The 17,158-nt window shown below is 38.3% G+C and overlaps 1 protein-coding gene across 5 annotated transcripts in view; it reads left to right on the plus strand.

Moving 5' to 3' along the window:
- Nucleotides 1-17,158, plus strand: part of Myo10A (Myosin 10A) — a 177,791-nt gene that overhangs the window by 105,189 nt on the left and 55,444 nt on the right. The gene's annotated exons all lie outside the window — the stretch shown is intronic.

Consider the following 17,158-nt stretch of genomic DNA (forward strand, 5'->3'; position numbering starts at 1 on the left):
TTACGAATATTAGCAAAACTAAGGGGTGCTGCTATCTCTAAGCCGATGCTAAACAGTGATATCATGCACATCCATAGATCAATCATTATGTATCTACATAAACAAAACAATAATTACGTCCACACATATGTACCATGTACGTATACGAGCCGCGGAGAACCAATGCACAAACACATGCATATATCTGAGATACTCCTGAAAGTTTACAATGAGAGAAGCTATAAAATCGTGCAATTGTAGTTACAGCTGAGAAGTTTGAGAGCTGATGGCATCTAGTAGATTCTGGAATTGGAAGCGCCTAGAAGATGCGAACGTTGAAATCAGAGAGTATAAAAGGCAGCAAATTTAGAGGCACTGGAATTCAGTTTGTTTTGAGCTATCAAGCAGTTATTGACTAAGCACGCAATCTGTGGGGCAATAGTAGAGTTTTCATTTGAGCTATCAATCAGTTTGGTTATTAAGCCATCTAGTTGCAAATTATAAGTGTTATTGTGAATTACTTTAATAAAGGCCATTTTTCCATTATTCAATATTTGCGTCATTTACTCAACAGCTTAGTGATTCGAACTTAGCAGAAGGGCAAATAAGGGGATTTGCAAGTAAATTCGCTACAATTGGTGTCAGAAGAGGAATTGTTGAATAAATTCCAGAAGACAACAAGGACATGGCAAAGTTGAGTGAGTTGAGGATCCAGCAACTGAAGAAAGAGTTGGAGAGCCGTGGATTGAATACAAACGCCAATAAGATCGAACTTCAAGCACGGCTACGAGAGGTAATGGAGTCGCAAGGAATTGATGTGGACGAGTATGTATTTGTCCTGATGGGAACGAGACAACAACAAAAATTGAAGAGAAAAATGAAACATCGCAGACAGTTACGAGCACAGACTTGATCATGATATTGGCTGCAATATCTGCACAAACATCGACAGTAACATCAATGTCGTCGCAAATGTCATTTCAACTGGAAGAACAGAAGACATATATGGCATCTCAACTAGAATCCCAGGAGAACCGTATAACATCCAAGATAGAATCCCAAGAGACACGAATAACATCAAAGATCGAAGCACAAGAAACGCGTATTTCAGAAATGTCGTCACAAATGTCATCCCAACTGGAATCGCAGGAGACACGCATCCCATCGAAGATTGAAGCACAATTGGATGAACAGAAAACATACATGGCGTCACAAATTGCAGAACAATTAAAAGAGCAAGAGGCACGCATAACATTACAACTCGAAGCACAGGAAGAGCGCATCTCAACGAAGCTGGAGTCACAGGAAACAAAAGTCTCATCGCAGCTCTTTTAGTGAACGACAAGATAAATTGGAGGCCGAGATGGATGCTTTGAAAGATCGTATACAGGAGTTGCAACTAAATCGCCCAGCAGTTTCAGCGAGTAATCCAAAGGTAAAAACACCATCCTTTGACGGTTCTGTTCCTTTCCAGATGTTTAAGCTACAGTTTGAGAAGACCGCAGCAGTTAACAACTGGAATGTTGAAGATAAAGTTGCTGCACTCTTTGTAGCATTGAAAGGACCAGCTGCCGAAACCTTACAGACTATTCCAGAGTACGAACGGAACAGCTATGAAGCACTGATGGCCGCTGTCGAGAGACGTTATGGAAGCAAGCATAGAAAACAGATATTCCAAATTGAGTTGCAAGACCGTCACCAAAGAGCGAATGAGACTTTGCAGGAGTTTGCCTCGGATGTTGAAAGGTTGGCACATTTGGCAAATGCAGACGCACCCGTGGAGTACACCGAGAGGGTAAAAATCCAGAGTTTTATAAATGGCATACGGGACGTAGAAACGAAGCGAGCGACATACACAAACCCAAAGCTGACATTTGCTGAAACGGTATCACATGCATTGACTCAAGAAACTGCCTCCCTATTGAGTAAACCAGCATATAAGGCTCATCGTGTGGAAGTAGAAAGGCCAGAATGGGTAGACACAATTTTGGAAGCACTGAAGGGATCACAACAGAAAAATGCCGGAGTTATTAAATGTTTCAAGTGCGGCAACCCAGGTCATATTGCACGACATTGCAGCACCGGTCCCAATAGCTCCAACAATGTGGGTGGCCGTAAACGCAGAGCTGAAGGAGATGAGCAACTCTCTAAGTCCACTCAATCGTTAAACTAAAGCGAGTCAACCGCAAGGGGCGACAGCTGTCTCCCTCAATTGAATGCCCCATAATCTCTATCTCGCAAATTGGAAGAAGGTCAAACAATCTTACTGTCGGAGGACATGTGGATGGAAAGGAACGTTTACTGACTATAGATACGGGTGCATCTCATTCCATCATTCGAGCGGATTTAGTCAACAAGAAGATAAGACCATTGCATGGAGCAAGATTGCGTACAGCCACTGGAGAAGACACCACGGTTCTAGGTGAAGTAGCATGTGAAGTCGCAATTGGGAACGTCACGGTAGTACACAATTTTATAGTGGCAGGTATTGTTGATGAAATCATAATTGGAGTGGACTTGTTAATCAACCAAGGCATCAAAATCGATATGCAAAGCAAGATGATGCGATATAAGAACATGGATGTACCACTTAATTTAGGCTACGAGAGAGGCTACAGCAGTAAACGAGTGCTGGTGGAAGAGAGTCAGCAAATACCACCAAAATCCGAAGCAGTCATCTGGGCAAAGGTTGATGGAGATTGTGGGACAAACAAATTGTGGTTTGTCGAAGCAGCCAACAAATCAACACCAAACATATTTGTAGGAAAAACCTGGCTATGACAAAACAAGATGGACGTATTCCGGTAAGAGTACTCAATGAGTTCAAGTCACCACTCAAACTGACAAAAGGAGCTATATTGGGAAGATGCCAAGAGGTTGAGGTAGTTATTAACTGTGAACAGTTCCAGGAAAACGTTTCAACTAGCAAGACTGATCTTTCAAATGACATCACGGCATGGACGGAGGGGCTAGATTAAGATTATCAGAGAAAGGCGAAGCAACTGCTCCTAAAGTACGCGAACATATTTGACCAGGATGGTTCCAAACCAGGCCGCACCAATGTTGTGAAACATCAAATTGACACTGGAGATGCGAGGCCGATCCGTCAAGCTCCACGTAGTGTTCCACTGGCGAAGCGAGAAGTTGTGAGTCAAATCATAAAAGAAATGAGCGACAGCGGCGTCATCGAACCATCAGCTAGTCCATGGAGCTCACCGGTAGTACTTGTAAAGAAGAAGGATAGAAAAATGAGGTTTTGCGTGGACTACCGGAAGTTGAATGACGTAACGAAAAAGGATAGCTACCCATGTTTCACTGGCGAAGCGGGAATTTGTGAGTCAAATCATACAAGAAATGAGCGACAGCGGCGTCATCGAACCATCAGCTAGTCCATGGAGCTCACCGGTAGTACTTGTAAAGAAGAAGGATGGAAAAATGAGGTTTTGCGTGGACTACCGGAAGTTGAATGACGTAACGAAAAAGGATAGCTACCCATGCCAAGAATTGACGACACTCTGGACTCGCTATCTGGTACGAAATGGTTTTCCACGCTGGACTTGAAAAGCGGCTACTGGCAAGTGGAGGTGAAGGAGGAAGATAAAGAGAAAACAGCCTTCAGTGTCGGTGATGGTCTTTGGCAATTTACAGTGATGCCTTTTTGACTTTGTAATGCACCAGCTACTTTTGAGAAACTCATGGACCAGGTACTGAAAGGACTACATTGGAAAACATGCTTGGTGTACCTGGACGACATCATCGTATTGGGGAAGAACGTTGATGATCATCTTAAGAATTTGGAGGAAGGTTTCCAGAGAATAGCTGGCGCTGGTCTGAAGTTAAGTCCCAAAAAGTGTACGCTGTTTAAAAAGGAAGTAAATTATTTGGGTCACAAGGTATCCGTACAGCGAATGAAAAGATAGAGGCAGTAAAGGATTGGCCAAGACCACAGAATCTGCATGAATTAAGAAGTTTCCTTGGGCTGTGCACATATTACCGCCGATTTGTACCAAATTTTGCCAGCGTAGCCCATAGTCTCCACGAGCTAACAAGAAAAAATAAAGCTTTTGAATGGAAGAAGGAGCAAGAAGTAGCTTTCCAAACATTGAAAGAGCGTTTGTGCACTGCCCCAATGTTGGCATATCCGCTGTTGGCATTGGTAGAGTGCATTAAACATTTTCAAAAATTCGTCTACGGCCAGCGATTCCGTGTCCGGACAGATCACGCAGCGTTGAAATGGCTTCTGCAGTTCCGTAATCCGGAAGGACAATTGGCACGGTGGATCGAGCGACTACAAAGCTATGACTTTTCCATTGAGCATCGAACAGGTAGTACCCAGGGAAATGCCGATGCAATGTCACGAAGACCATGTAGTTTGGAATGCAAGCACTGTTCAAAAGCCGAGGCTAAAGAAGACATTATAGATGTCCGGCTAATGACTATAACATGTACAGATGAATGGGACAAGGAACAGCTAAGAAAGTGTCAGCTAGAAGATACAGATCTGTCACGTGTTATGCAAGGGCTCGAACGAAACGAAAGACCAAACAGAGAAGAGATGTCAGCAGAGAGTCCCATTGCGAATTCATATTGGGCACAGTGGAACAGTTTAGAATTGATATCTGGTTGCCTTAATCGAGTATGGGGAGTGAGGATGGTAAATGCATGAAGAAACTGATATTTGTTCCCAGAAAGAGGATTCCTGACGTGCTCAGCGAGCTGCATAATGGTCCAAGCGGAAGTCATCTTGCAATCACGAAGACGCTCGAGAAGATTAAACAGAGATTCTATTGGGTTGGTTGCCGTCAGCCGGTCACTGAGTGGATTGCGAACTGCGAGGTTTGCAGCAGAGCGAAAAGGCCCAGAACCCGAAGTCATGGCCAGATGAAGCAATATACCTCAGGTGCGCCATTTGAAAGGATCGCTATGGATGTCGCCGGTCCATTTCCTACTAGCAACGGCGGAAACAAATATGTACTGGTAGTTATGGATTATTTCAGCAAATTGCCAGAGGTATACCCAATCCCAAATCAAGAAGCGGAAACGGTAGCAGAAGTGTTTATAAACAATTGGGTTGCAAGGTATGGTGTACCAATGGAGTTACATTCTGACCAAGGCAGGGATTTCGAATCAGCTGTGTTCCAGGAAATGTGTAAATCATTGGGCATTCGAAAAACACGGACAACTGAATTGCATCCTCAATCCGATGGTATGGTAGAACGATTCAATAGGACATTGGAGGAGCACTTAAGGAAAGTATTAGACAAGTACCATAAAGAGTGGGATACCCGCATGCCATTATTCTGGCTTACCGATCAGCAGTGCATGAGACAACGGGCCAAACCCCTACAAAAGTAATTTTTGGCAATGACCTTAGACTGTCAGCTGATTTGAAGTTTTGGATAGATGCCAATGCGGAGAGAAATGTTAAGAAATCCACTAGTGATTTGGAAGAAGAGCTAAGAGAAAAAAATGATCTGATAAGGCAACGAACAAAGATTATGAGTAACAAGATGAAAGCCAGATACGATAAAGCAATTAATTCGGAAGGTTTTCAGGAAGGAGATTTTGTGCTGTTATACAACCCACAACGTAAAAAGGTTTGTTTGCAGTGTAATTGGGAAGGCCCATACAAAGTTGTAAAACGGATCAACGATGTAGTGAACCGCATACAAACCATCGGTAAACCACGAACCAAAATGAAAGTGGTCCATTTGGAAAGGCTGGCAACGTTTAGATCCGGAGATTTGTCTAATCGGGACGATCCTTAGGTGGAGGGCAGTGTTATGAATATTAGCAAAACTAAGGGGTGCTGCTATCTCTAAGCCGATGCTAAAAGTGATATCATGCACATCCATAGATCAATCATTATGTATCTACATAAACAAAACAATAATTGCGTCTACACATATGTACCATGTACGTATACGAGCAGCGGAGAACCAATGCACAAACACATGCATATATCTGAGATACTCCTGAAAGTATGCAATGAGAGAAGCTATAAAATCGTGCAATTGTAGTTACAGCTGAGAAGTTTGAGAGCTGATGGCATCTAGTAGATTCTGGAAATGGAAGCGCCTAGAAGATGCGAACGTTGAAATCAGAGAGTATAAAAGGCAGCAAATGTAGAGGCGCTGGAATTCAGTTTGTTTTGAGCTATCAAGCAGTTATTGATTAAGCACGCAAATGTCGGGCAATAGTAGAGTTTTCATTTGAGCTATCAATCAGTTTGGTTATTAAGCCATCTAGTTGCAAAGTATAATGGTTATTGTGAAGTACTTTAATAAAGGCCATTTTTCCATTATTCGATATTTGAGTCATTTATTCAACAGTTTAGTGATTCGAACTTAGCAGAAGGGCAAATAAGAGGATTTGCAAGTAAATTCGTTACAACACGTATTTATACATATATACATATAAAACAACGTGGGCACCTGCATTCACACTAGAGATATACGCCGCCGATTAGGGTCATATTTCGCACGCTGCCGCCGAATGTCAAAATTATCGGCGCGGTGGCGGCGGCGTCCGGCGCGTTACTATATTTTCTACTCGTTTAGACTGTTTAGGCCATTTATTGTTCATGTCGAAAATTGGTCGGATATGGTCGAAAGTGCTGTCAACGGATGACCATCACTGCCAGTTATAAGAAACTAATTGCGAAATTTAACTCTTTCTAACTGTTCAAAAGTTATTTAAAAACAAGTAAGGAAGGTTAAGTTCGGGTGCAACCGAACATTACATACTCAGTTGAGAGCTATGGTGACAACATAAGGGAAAATACCTATGTAGGAAAATGAACCGAGGGAAACCCTGGAATGTGTATGTAGGACATGCGTATCAAATGAAAGGCATTAAAGAGTATTTTATGAGGGAGTGGGCCATAGTTCTATAGGTGGACGCCATTTAGGGATATAGCCATAAAGGTGGATCAGGGTTGACTCTAGAATGCGTTTGTACGATATGGGTATCAAATGAAAGGTGTTAATGAGTATTTTAAAAGGGAGTAATCCTTAGTTCCATAGGTGGACGCCGTTTCGAGATATCGCCATAAAGGTGGACCAGGGGTGACCCTAGAATTTGTTTGTACAATATGGGCATCAAACGAAAGGTGTGAATGAGTATTTTAAAAGGGAGTGGGCCTTAGTTCTATAGGTGAATGCCGTTTCGAAATATCGCCATAAAAGTGGACCAGGGGCCCTATTCAGTAACTGTGAGTTTTAAAATGTACACTTTTTCTTCATATAATTTGTATCCATAGGTGGACGCCGTTTCGAGATATCGCCATAAAGGTGGACCAGGGGTGACTCTAGAATTTGTTTGTACGATATGGGTATCAAATGAAAGGTGTTAATGAGTACTTTAAAAGGGCGTGGGGCTTAGTTCCATAGGTGGACGCCGTTTCGAGATATCGCCATAAAGGTGGACCAGGGGTGACTCTAGAATGCGTTTGTACGATATGGGTATCAAATGAAAGGGGTTAATGAGCATTTTAAAAGGTAGTTTGCCTTAGTTCTATAGGTGGACGCCTTTTCGAGATATCGCCATAAAGGTGGACTAGGGGTGACTCTAGAATGCGTTTGTACAATATGGGTATCAAACGAAAGGTATTAATGAAGGTTTTAAAAGGGAGTGGTGGTAGTTGTATATGTGAAGGCGTTTTCCAGATATCGACCAAAATGTGGACCAGGGTGACCCAGAACATTATCTGTTGGATACCACTAATTTATTTATATATGTAATACCTGCCAAGATTTTAAGGGTTTTTTATTTCGCCCTGCAGAACTTTTTCATTTTCTTCTACTTAATATGGTAGGTGTCACAACCATTTTATAAAGTTTTTTCTAAAGTTATATTTCGCGTCAATAAAACAATCCAATTACCTTACCATGTTTCATCCCTTTTTTCGTATTTGGTATAGAATTATGGCATTTTTTTCATTTTTCGTAATTTTCAATATCGAAAAAGTGGGCGTGGTCATAGTCGGATTTCGTTCATTTTTCATACCAAGATAAAGTGAGTTCAAGTAAGCACGTGAACTAAGTTCATTAAAGATATGTCGATTTTTGCTCAAGTTATCGTGTTAACGGCCATGCGGAAGGACAGACGGACGACTGTGTATAAAAACTGGGCGTGGCATCAACCGATTCCGCCCATTTTCACAGAAAACAGTTAACGTCATAAAATCTATGCCGGCGCCCACGCCGCCCACGCCGCCGCCGCCGCCGGTATATAATAGATCCTACGCCGCCGCCGCCGATAAGGTGATCGGCGTAAACCTCTAATTCACACAAGTAGGTACGTACATTTGTTCATAGGAGCCACTGACCATCGCTACATTAAAAAAACCAGTTGGACTAGGAAAAATCAAGCTTTTCTACAATATTATTGGTAAAAGGAGAGCTCTTGATCATAAAAGTATAACGCTGAGCGCTTGTCTTCGCATGGGCGTACCGAAACCCAATGTTAGTGTGGGGGGGGGGGGGGGGGGGGGAGTGGGTGTATTTTCTAAGTATATATACCTCACAAGAAAAATTCGAGAACGGCGGCTGCCATGGTGTGGTGGTAGCGTGCCCCGCTTACCACACCGAAGGTCAGGGGTTCAAGTTCCGGGCAAAGCAGCATCAAAAAAAATAATTTTTTTTATCAATTGATTCGTTTATTATAAAAGTGAACGTACCCACATTTTCAAATTGTTCCACCGATACAAAAAAACGGCCATGAAATCAGCCAATGTGAAAGTAAACACAAACTTCCGTCCCCAATAATATCGTTGATACAAAAATATACACTGCAAATGGCATTTTGACCCAAAGGTGGACATATGCCCTTAAATTAATGAAGAATTCAATTAGGAAAAAGTGTTTCTAAGCAATGTCGCCCCTCAGCAGTGGTTTGGAAAATACTCCGAGGGTATTTCTGCTATGAAAAGCTTTTCAGTGAAAATGCATCTACTTGCATCCAGGTACCTTCCCGTGAAATTGTAACACGAATTAAAAAGAAGCATGGCACAAATTAAAAGAGAAGCTCGGCCTCTATCTCTTCGGAGGTATATCGCGCCTTGTATACTTTTTATACCTTTCATGAAAATGAAATGGTATATTAATTTCGTCACGAAACCCAAAATTGTAAGTCCTTAAAGGAAAATAGATAGACCCACCATTAAGTATACCGAAATAACCAGAATGAAGAGCTGAGTTGATTTAGCCATGTCCGTCTGTCTGTCTGTCCTTCTGTCCGTCTGTCTGTTTGTATGCAAACTAGTCCCTCAATTTTTGAGATATCTTGATAAAATTTGGTGAGCAGGTGTATTTGGGTGTCCGATTAGACATTTGTCGGAACCGGCCAGATCGGACCACTATAGCATATATCCTCCATACAACCGATTTTTCAGAAAAAGAGGATTTTTGTAATATCTTACTCAATTTAACAGATTGAAGCTTCAAACTTCTCCATATACTTTCGTATATTGCACATATTGTTGCGTGAAAAAATTGATGAGATCGGTCGTATATATAGTATATATCCCCCACAACCGATTGTTCAGATAAGAAACTTTTCGTAATTACTGCCCTATTTTAGGAGCTAGAGGCTTCTAATTTCAACAAATACTTACGTATATAGCATATATTGTTGTCTGAAAAAATCATACAGATCGGTGGTATATATAGTATATATATGGTGGTATATATAGTATATATATATATTTTCGCAATTTTAGCCCCATTTTAACAGCTAGAAGCTTCAAATTTCACCGAACGCTTACGTATATGGCATATATTGTTGTCTGAAAAAATCATAGAGATCGGTTGTATATATAGTATATATCTCATACAACCGATTGTTCAGATAAGAAACTTTTCGCAATTTCTACCCCATTTTAACAGCTATAAGCTTTAAATTTCACCGATTGCTTACGTATATAGAATAAATTGTTGTGTCAAAAAATCATAGAGATCGGTGATATATATAATATATATATGATGGTATATATAGTATATATATATATATTTTTTTTTGCGATTTCGGCCCCATTTTAACAGCTAGAAGCTTCAAATTTCACCAAATGCTTACCTGTATAGCATATATTGATGTCTGAAAAAATCATTGAGATCGGGTGTATACATAGTATATATCTCATACAACCGATTGTTCAGATAAGAAACTTTGCGCAATTTCTGCCCCGTTTTAACAGCTAGAAGCTTCAAATTTCACCAAATGCTTACGTATATAGCATATATTGTTGTCTGAAAAAATCATTGAGATCAGGTGTATACATAGTATATATCTCATACAACCGATTGTTCAGATAAGAAACTTTGCGCAATTTCTGCCCCGTTTTAACAGCTAGAAGCTTCAAATTTCACCAAATGCTTATGTATGTAGCATATATTGTTGTCTGAAAAAAACATAGAGATCGGTGGTACATATATTATATACCCCATCTAAACTGTATTTTTTTGCCCCTTTTTTACGGCAAGAAGCTTCAAAATTCAAAACATTTCATCAAATAGTTACGTTTACGTCATATATTGTTGAAATACGTGATTCGTAGTCATAGTTTTTACACGCAGACCACAAGAAACTTTGCATCCTCACACAAAGTACCTACCTATTTTTATACCTTTCATGAAAATGAAATGGTATATTAATTTCGTCAAGAAACCCAAAATTGTAAGTCCTTAAAGGAAAATAGATAGACCCACCATTAAGTAAACCGAAATAATCAGAATGAAGAACTGAGTTGATTTAGCCATGTCGGCTGTCTGTCCGTCTGTCTGTTTGTATGCAAACTCGTCCCGCAATTTTTGAGTTATCTTGATAAAATTTGGTGAGCAGGTGTATTTGGGTGTCCGATTAGACATTTGTCGGAACCGGCCGGATCGGACCACTATAGCATATATCCTCCATACAACCGATTTTTTAGAAAAAAAGGATTTTTGTAATATCTTACTCAATTTAACAATTTGAAGCTCCAAACATCACCATATACTTTCGTATATTGCACATATTGTTGCCTGAAAAAATTGATGAGATCGGTCGTATATATAGTATATATCCCCCACAACCGATTGTTCAGATAAGAAACTTTTCGTAATTACTGCCCTATTTTAAGAGCTAGAGGCTTCAAATTTCAACGAATGCTTACGTATATAGCATATATTGTTGTCTGAAAAAATCATACAGATCGGTGGTATATATAGTATATATATGGTGGTATATATAGTATATATATATAGTATATATATATATTTTATAATTTGGAATGTTTTTGACCGTTAATATAAAATATTTTAAAATTTTATTGAGCTCAAGGTCGGTTTTCAATAAAACAAATAAATATGTTATTGTTTTAATTTATTTTTACTCAATATTTCGAATTCAGTCTGAATTCATAAATATTATATATATTTTCGCAATTTTAGCCCCATTTTAACAGCTAGAAGCTTCAAATTTCACCGAACGCTTACGTATATGGCATATATTGTTGTCTGAAAAAATCATAGAGATCGGTTGTATATATAGTATATATCTCATACAACCGATTGTTCAGATAAGAAACTTTGCGCAATTTCTGCCCCGTTTTAACAGCTAGAAGCATCAAATTTCACCAAATGCTTACGAGCCTCGTCGGTACGCGCATGCATACGTGTATATGGTATCGCAATTAATATCCATATACATCAAATCAAATTCAAGATATGGAAATATGAAATGTTTATAACGGATTAAGTTGTGGTAGTGGCAATACTAAAAAATACTGGACTAATCAATAAATGATATTATATTATATTACTATGTGATCGAATGATTACTAAAAATATCAACTGAAATAATCAGTTATCATTACGGACCAGAGAGTTTAAAAGTCATATTATCAGCGCCGTGGTGTTGTGGTAGCGGAATCGCTCACAACACTGAAAGTCCTGGAGTCAGGGCCCGGAAAAGCAATATCAAATGCTGTAGAATTCAATTAAAAAAAAAAATGTTTCTAATCGGGTTCGCCCCTCGGCAGTGGTTTGGCAAACACTTCAAAAGTATTTCTGCCCGGAAAAGCTTCTCAGCGAAAATTCATTTGCTTTCAGATGCAACACTACACTATGGGGTAAATGGGAAAAAGTTGTCTCAAAATCATAATTCTCAACGGTTAAAACTAGAGATTTCAAACAAAAATTACTTGAAAGGCCAATCAATTTCCGATACGAAAAAAATCTGATATTGTTACAAAGTTTAAATCTAAGTAGTGAATAACGTTTTTGAAAAATATAATTTTTGATTTTTGTGTCGTTTTTAAGTTCTCAGTAACATAGGCTTTAAAGTGTTCGAAGGTGGGACATTTTGAATATTAAAGAAAAATCAAAAATATTTATTGAAATATATGTATATAAATAGTGCTTGAAGAGTGCAATTTTGCATTTTTTTACATAAGTATATTTTAGATTTTAAGGTTACAAAAGAAAAATTCACTTTAAATACCATCAAAGTGCATGCCATTCTGTATTTAGTGCTATTAATATTAGTTCTTAGCATCTTTTGTTTTTACTAAAAAATAAAGTGACAAATTTCCATTCCTCTGTGGTTGTTCTTCCAAACAACTCAATGCATTTATTTGTTTATTTCAGTAATGATAGGTAAAAATAGTGGAATTCCTTAATGTTGACACATTTCTCATTATCTTCCCCATGCTGACTAAAGTTACGAAGCGTGATCGACTGACAGACCATTTACGACTTTGAATGATTTTTTAGAGACTAAAATGAGACTAAATAGATACCGTAAGAGAAGGTAACGAGCGCGTTAAAAATATCTCAACATTTTGCTTCGCTTTACGATCCGCACAATCTGTGCACTGAGATCGCACCTAAACCAAAGATAAAAGATGAACAGAGGATTCATTCTGCTCGCTCTATAACCCAAACGAAAAAGGCAAGGAACCGAAGGCTGTAACAACGATGATAACAACAATAAAAAAAGTCAAAGGACGAAAGCACATATAGACGACTTATGTATTGAATAAAATTAAATGAAGACATACAAAAATTCTAATCGTTTTGCTTAGCACCTAAAGGCAGTTTTCTCACCTCAGAAAATCCCAATAGTTATGTTCTAATTTTGAGAGGACTGGAACTCCATATTTTCGGCTGTCGTACACTTTCATATTTCCGTTATTTAAAACTTCCCTCTATTATTTTGCTTATTATTTTAAATAAAACTGATACCAAGTACATTGGATTTTGCTGAAAGGTTTTAATACCAAGCAGTCGTTTTTAACGGGGAATTGATTTCTAATTGGCTTAATAGTGTCAAAATTGTGCTGGTACGTGCATATAATGAATTTTGGTTGGTTTCAAAGCTTTTAAGTGAAAAGTGTAAAAATTTATGAAATAGAACTAGCGAGGATCGTGGAAAATGAAACACAAGTGCGATGTAGACCCCAAAAAAGAGGGAAATCAGGAGGCAGTCGTAGCAATTCCAGGCAAAACAAAACTTTTGGTCGTGAAACATCTCGAACAATTGTATACAGGCGTGTGAAACAATTGTGAGGGTGCAGCGAATACAGTTCACTATGCCTCGAAATTGCCGCTAGAAATCAGCAATTGCCTATGAGGGAAATTGAAACGTGTCAAAATCCATTCGAACACACATATGAGACTGCGTTTACTTTTTATTTAGAATATATGTAGCTACTCCAAATCAGGATACGAAGAGTTAGTGAAGGATTGCCGGTCTAGAATGTCTGCGATATATCCGAGCTACCAAAGCTTTAACGTTTGTGTGCTAGTGTAGCCACCCGATTAGGGGCAACTTAATTTATTTAATTTGCAATTTGTGTTTACATTGGGACTTGATGCCTCTTCGTGTCATACAAATCTCCACCAACGTTTTTAAGATTCAATATATGAAGATTTAGATCTGCAAGTCGATTAAGTTGGAAAGCCACTGTGTGCCGTTCGGAGTCGACATAAAACATGTAGAAATAATTTTTAGGAGCAAATGAAAAGGAGCACGAGGCTAATTGGAAGAGAAGCTCTGCCTAAATCTCGCCGGATGTATATAGTTGCTGTATGTTTTTTTTTAATAAAGAAAGCGAATACAGTTGAAGAAGTAAAAGAAACTAGTGATGTCAACTTACGGCATCGAGAGAAATATGGTTTGAGTAATCGCAGCACATTTATTAAGTTCGGTAACTTAAAAGACCTGGTGTTTTAGTTTGTTTTGTAATGAAAATGTGTATACAAAATTTAAATTCGCCTTATGCCCACTACTATACTTTTATGGCTGTAGCAATTATTTCCACTGAAAACTGTATTTTTAACACGCTTATATTAGCTTCACCTGTATGTATGTATTTATGTATGTATGTATAATAGTTTAAAAAAAAACACGCTTTCAAATAATAATATAATAATAACTAAAAAGTTAGAAATAATTTTCAAAATAAGTTTAAAACAATAATTAACGAAAAATACTAGTATTATTGTGAAAAAAACGTCAGGCGCTCGATATACGAAGAACATGGCACAATGGGACCACGCTTTTTTCACAATAATACTAGTATTTTTCGTTCTTTATTGTTTTAAACTTATTTTGAAAATTATTTTAACTTTTTAGTTCGATATTATTTAAAAGCGTGAGTTTTTTATATTTATGTGTTTGTAACTCTCCTTTGCGCGCCTAGCCTAGAGAGTTACAAACAAACATACGTACAAGTGAAGCTAATATAAACGAGTTAAAATATTTCTTTCTCTCTCTCTCAGTTAAGCTGACCACAGTCAAGCTAAACCATTTCGAGCATAGCAAGTCGGCTAAAATTTGCAGTGCACCACTTTTACATGATAGATGCATATTAGACTGCTTTATATTTGATAAAATATGGATAATTTTTTCCAATGAAATTTGAAAACTTGTTGCTAATATTCCTCCATAAATTGACTTTTCTTATAAATTAAAAGAGATTTAAGTAGGCATTTTTTCTTGAAATCACTTCAATTAATAACAATATTTAAACTTTTCGCGGATAACGCTTTTGATGTATCAATTTAAGACCTTGTTTAATTTTTTTTCGGAAACTCGTTCTTTAGCGACATACTGAATCAAAATCGACGATGTTTAGTTGGCCTGTCCGTCTATATGTTAATCCAAAAGCCACTGCATATAATTCGATGTGTCCAGCACTACCTAACCTACAGTTTATAATATATTTTAAACCGCTGGGTCACCAGAGTTTTGAGACCAATGGACCCGGGAAACCCTAGAAAGTTTTTGTACAAAATGGATTTCAGTTCAAAGCTGCTGATAAGGGCTTCAATACACCGTATATCAACCCTTGATTGCGTTTTTGAAGCAAAAATGGGTGACAGATACGGCCCAGGCTATAGACGATGTTTTTTATTTCACTACTTTGATTTCTTTTAAGAGATACGTTCCTAAATGTGTACCAGGGCAAGTTCATCTGTTTCTGTAATAAAGACATCAAAGGAAAGGTATCAGCAACGGTAGACATATTTCTGAAATCGTATTTTCAGCCGACTTCGTTCCCATCGCTAAATATTAACTACTATAACCGGCAAATGTCTGCACGGCGAACAGTAATTATACCATATAAAACAAGTGAGGAAGGCTAAGTTCGGGTGTAACCGAACATGAGTATGTTCAGCTAAGAGCTTTGGAGACAAAATAATGGAAAATCACCATGTAGGAAAATGAACCTAGGGTAACCCTGGAATGTGTTTGTATGACATGGGTGTCAAATGGAAGGTATTAATGAGTATTTTAAAACGGAGTGGGCCTTAGTTCTATAGGTTGACGCCTTTTCGAGATATCGGCATAAAGGTGGACCAGGGGTGACTCTAGAATGTGTTTGTACGATATGGGTATCAAATGAAAGGTGCTAATGAGTATTTTGAAAGGGGGTGGCCCTTAGTTGTATATGTGAAGGCGTTTTCGAAATATCGACCAAAATGTGGATCAGGGTGATCCCGAACATCATCTGTCGGGTACCGCTAATTTATTTATATATGTAATACCACGAACAGTATTCCTGCCATGATTCCAAGTGTTTTTGATTTCGCCCTGCAGAACTTTTTCATTTTCTTCTACTTAATATGGTAGGTGTCACACCCATTTTACGATTTTTTTTCTAAAGTTATATTTTGCGTCAAAAAATCAATCCAATCACTATGTTTCATCCCTTTTTTTGTATTTGGTATAGAATTATGGCATGTTTTCATTTTCCGAAATTTTCGATATCGAAATAGTCGGATTTCGCCCATTTTTAATACCAAGATAAAGTGAGTTCAGATAAGTTATCGTGTTAACGGCCGAGCGGAAGGACAGACGGTCGACTGTGTATAAAAACTGGGCGTGGCTTCAAACCGATTTCGCCCATTTTCACAGAAAACAGTTATTTTCATAGAAGCTATGCCTTTACCAAATGTCACAAAGATTGGTAAATTGTTGTTCGACTTATGGCATTAAAAGTATTCTAGACAAATTAAATTAAAAAGGGTGGAGCCACGCCCATTTTGAAATTTTCTTTTATTTTTTTTAAATTGTGGCACCATATCATTACTGGAGTGGAATGTTGACATAATTGACTTATATACTGTAAAGATATTCAATTTTTTGTTAAAATTTTTTTAAAAGTGGGCGTGTTTGTGTTCCGATTTTGCTAATTTTTGTTTATCACACATATAGTAATAGGAGTAACGTTCATCATGATATCCTCAACGACTACCAAATTACAGCTTCAAAAACTTTTAAATTACCTTCTTTAAAAAGTGGGCGGTGCCACGCCACTACTAATTTTCTGTTCTGCGTCATAAGGTAAACCCACCTACCAGGTTTCATCGCTTTATCCGTCTTTGGTAATGAATTATCGCACTTTTTTGGTTTTTCGAAATTTTCGATATAGAAAAATTGGGCGTGGTTATAGTGCGACTTCGTTCATTTTAAATAGCGATCTGAGATGAGTGCCCAGGAACTTGCATACCAAATTTCATTAAGATACCTCAAAATTTACTCGTGTTTACGGACAGGCGGACGGACGGACGGACATGGCTAAATGAATTTTTTTTTCGCCCAGATCATTTTGATATATAGAAGTCTATATCTATCTCGATTAGTTTATGCCCTTACGGGGTACCGTTATGCGAACAAAATTAATATACTCTGTGAG

This window comes from Eurosta solidaginis, chromosome 4 (assembly GCF_040869045.1).
Source record: "Eurosta solidaginis isolate ZX-2024a chromosome 4, ASM4086904v1, whole genome shotgun sequence".
NCBI classification, from domain to species: Eukaryota; Metazoa; Arthropoda; class Insecta; order Diptera; family Tephritidae; genus Eurosta; species Eurosta solidaginis.